The 4329-nt window shown below is 39.0% G+C and overlaps 1 protein-coding gene across 1 annotated transcript in view; it reads left to right on the top strand.

Moving 5' to 3' along the window:
• The first annotated feature begins 1939 nt into the window (after positions 1-1939).
• LOC131945160 (serine/threonine-protein kinase SBK1-like) overlaps positions 1940-4329 on the top strand; it is a 10195-nt gene continuing 7805 nt past the window's right edge. Inside the window, exon 1 of the mRNA XM_059306178.1 lies at positions 1940-1998. The gene's annotated coding sequence lies outside the window, so the exon portion shown is untranslated. The remainder of the gene's footprint in view (positions 1999-4329) is intronic.

Raw genomic sequence — 4329 nt, 5'->3', positions numbered from 1 at the left:
AACGTAAAAGTAACGATGTAGCGAGGAGCTAATGAAATCTAGCTTTGAAAGTAAAGGTCCAACGATCAACTTCTGTAAATGTAAAGGTGCAATTTGAAAATAATGACGTTACAAAATGGCGCCACAAGATGGCAGCCGCTGCCGGATATAAATAAAACCAACCCGAATATGTTGGGCATCACGTGGTATTGTTTACTTTTCGAAGTGTTGCTGAATCGAGCATTTTATCCGGGGTCCCTGCCACCCCGTACCACGTGGTACCCGTCAATTTCACCAACGTGTTTACAGTAGTTTCGAAAGCGCCAAACGAAAAGGCCAGAGTGCAAAAGCCTCCGACCACATAGTAAATAGAGGGAGGGGAAAGGAGGGGCGGGGTATTTTTTCTGGCTCTACAAGAGTTTGGCACTCACTGTATTTTTCTGAGTGCCCCCCCCCCCCCCACCTTCACATAATTATAACGGTTGGTTATTGAGATATAGGTAGACTAAGGATTACTAACGATATTTAGATGGCACTTGAAAACAGTGTTTCTTTCAGTCATTTCTCGCAGGGGAAGGAGGGGACACTTAAAACTGTCAATAGAGGGGGGGTGGAGGGGTAGGGGACTTAATGGTCTTTGATAGGTCATCTCGACCAAAAGGTAATATCAGATTTTACTCATTAAGACCTAAAGTACTCAACAAAAAGTCGCAGTTTAAAAACAACAATAAAACGGACGCCAAATATTTTGTTTTTGGCAAGTGTGGCATTCATTAACGACTTAATTAGTTAACCATTTGGTGCGGCTCCAAATCTGAGATACAACAGCGGTAAATTTTCCTTCACAACTCAGAACCAACATCTTCTTCTGTAGTAGTTTTCTAATGAATGTTGCTCACAAATGGCCCACACACGCACATCTGAAAGGGGGGGGGGGGGGGGGGGGTCGGACTGGTGTGACGGTGTGTGACGAGGGGAGAAGAGATGGTTAAGATGGTGTCACCTGTCACGTCACAATAATTTAATTTTAAAGTTGTTTTTAAGCATCAAAGCATCTTTCACACATTTTTTTTTACAAATTGTAATGCAAAACTTAATTGCAGTACTGATTCAACTGCGAATTGACCGATGTTTCTAATCTTCTTGTTATATTTTAGAAATAAAACAAACAAAAAATGCAACAATTGTGCGTAAGGGTGTGGGGGGGGGGGATATGCTGCATTGTAACTTCATTGGGGGGGGGATTATTATGATTCTCTGTTACAATGAGAGAGAGAGAGAGAAAGAGAGAGAGAGAGAGAGAGAGAATCTACCAAATAAAGTGGGTTTTTTTTTAAAAAATAAACCCCCAAGCCTCATTTCACTCTTAAAAAGAGTCCCTCTTCCCAGTCCAAGTATGACGTAATTCATGTGCGACCCTTATTTATTCAGCACCCACGCTCTGTGTTTGGAAAATGTTCTGTATAGTTAACTGAAAATATTTTTCTTTTAAAATCTTCCGCAAGTTCTGCTGTGCTTACACGGGGTAAATTTGCTTCTAGAGAACACATGATCGTAACAGCACATCTCGTCTACGTCACGAACTATATTTAGTAACCAACCCTCAGTCTCACGTGTAAACTCTACGTGAAACGTATTGTCTTGGTTATCTTATCTTAGTTTTAAACTAAGGGGATATTACTCCGGACGAAGCAATCTGTTTCACGTTTGAAGTGTTAAAAAAAAATGTGATTCACTTTCTTCTAGCTTATAAAGCCCTGGGGATACAAGGAAAAAACATAACAACATATTTTTAGTTGGACTTTCTCGTACCAAAATGCTCGAAGACATTTTATTTTTTAAATATTAAGGTGCAAACGTGTTGTTCAGTTTTGTCGGTCGAAAATGTCCTTAGAATTTCTGAGATCACAGCGGCTATAGACATAGACGAAGATAAATATTGAATTTACGATATGGAAGTTACGGGATGGTGTGCATATAACATAACAAAAAAATGCGACATTTATATCCACCCCAGCGGTATGTAACATTCTTCTTAACCAAAATCACTCATATTTATTGTTTTTCTATGAAGTTACCCCCCCCCCCCCCCCACACACACACACAAACCCCTGAAGCAATAAGACACAGTTTGATATTAAACTGGGGATTTTTACATTTTTGTTTTTAAAAAATTGTGTTAGTCATTTGAGGTGTGGTTACCATTAATTTTAGTTAAATGACAAAAAAAAAACATGAAAGGATATTTTAAAAAACCAGTGCCAATCCCCCCCCCCCCCCCCCCCCCCCCCCCCCCGATTGATCCAACATAAGCTTATCAAGCCCTAGTAAGGGAACCGACGATTTTGATCTGGGTCATATTGGTGGTTTTTGAGGTCTTACAGCCCACCCCCCTCTCCAACTCTCTCTCTGTCGTTAACCCCCACTCCCCCCCCCCCCCCCCCCAAGACATACCTCAAGTAAAACAACACGTCCATTAGACATAACCGAGAATTCCTAGTAATTTGGCGTTCAACACTTTGTCACTACAGTCACTAGCACTGTAGGGTTTCTTTCAGACATCTCTTCGGGCAGCAGCACCGCCCCCACCCCCAAATAAAATTTTAAATACGCCCCCACCCCCCTCCCCGAAGTTTTAGTGTACCCTCCCCCGCGTGAAAAAAAAATGCCTGAAAGAAACCCTTTAACACCTCACTATATAAACAATCGAAGACCTAAATTTAACCTAACCCCCAGAGTTCAGTTAACCTAGTCTACAGTAATACAATCACGGGCGACCGCACCCTAATCTATTTCAACTGTTCTACGAACTATTTTAACGACCATCAATAAAAATAATTTATTCAGAGAAAAATGATGATGTCACACGAGGAATGACGACACGAGACCCGTGACGTAATACGGACTTTTTAACCGATTAATCGTGACCTAATTGGTTTGTTAGCTCGGCTGGCGGTTTTAATAGGATTTCCATCCTTTCGCTTAATTACCGCTATTAATAGCGTTACCATGACAACGGAAACTCGAAACCTTTTGAGTTTGAGTTTGCAACGGCAGGGGGTAGGGGTGGGGGGAATTTCAGTACACTGCACTGTAAAGAGCTAGACGTATGAGTTTCAGTCTAACCAAGCTCTTTTATTTATTAGCGTTCCGTCTAGCTTAGCTTTAGTTTTTTAAAATGGAAAATGGCCTTTTTTAAAGCTGGCCAAGCCTTATTGATAGTTAGGTACTACACGAACTTCAAACGCGATCATCGGTAGAAAATACTTCATTGTAGTTGGACTTGTTGTCTAAATCCTCCACCATATTCTCAATTAAGAACGAAGAAGAAGAAGACTACATTGTAAAATTGCACTTTCTAAATACTATTCATGAAGCGATTTTATTTTTCATCTTATATTAAGGATCGAATGCATATTACATATCACCAAAAAATGACACCTTTTACTTATTGTGACAAGACAAATAGATCTTAGAGATCTCAAACAAAATATCTCATGAAAAAAATTCAGAACTAAATTTCTCACGTGGGATATTTTGCCGTAAGATATTTTGTCTGAGATATACAGCCGTGAGATCATTTGTCGTGGATCCACACCACAGAAATGAATCAAAGAACAGTTTTTTATGACATGCTTTATACAATTTTGAATGGGGGCGGTATTTGTATGTGTGTGTGTGGGGGGGGGGGGTGTTATAACCTTCCCTAACACCCCCGACCCCTGCCTAGTTCCTTATAAGAAAGGAACTATTTTAATCAACAATGGTTGGTTTGCTCCGGCGGAATAAATCGTTAACCAATTATACAACACATAATTTTCTCGTCTAATGATTAGTAAACTAATTCCAATTCAATTATTTTCAGAACTTTTTTTCCGGTTTCGGTTTTTAGTTAATTAATTATTTTAAAATCCCAATGCACTTGTACACTCTGTTCTACTTTTAGACACAGGACGCTATTTTTAATTTTGATAGATTGCTTTAAAATAAATGTGCACATATTCAATCAAGCCTGTTTAAAAACTGCAACCAGCCTTCGCACAATTTACTTTTAATTTCCCCACCCCCCTGGGGAGGGTGGACAGTTATGAGCTAATTGAAAACATTTCTGTCAATCGATTTTACAAGATCTGAAGTGGTTGGATTTTTTTTTTAATTAAGATCTGAAGTGTTCGGTTAAAAAAAAGCTATAAATAAAAAAGGCATGAATAAATATATTTTAAAAAATATCTAAAGATATTCAACGCTGGGGTAAAGAAAAGTGTTTGTTGATCGATGAAAAAGGTGAGGTCAAAGGGTAATTGACTTAAATATATAGTTTTTTTTAAATGGAGAATATGTGTCAATTTA

The sequence above is a fragment of the Physella acuta genome, unplaced genomic scaffold (genome assembly GCF_028476545.2).
Source record: "Physella acuta isolate Inbredline_101_S28 unplaced genomic scaffold, ASM2847654v3 ptg000528l, whole genome shotgun sequence".
NCBI classification, from domain to species: Eukaryota; Metazoa; Mollusca; class Gastropoda; family Physidae; genus Physella; species Physella acuta.
This window is presented reverse-complemented; position numbering and strand designations above follow the sequence as displayed.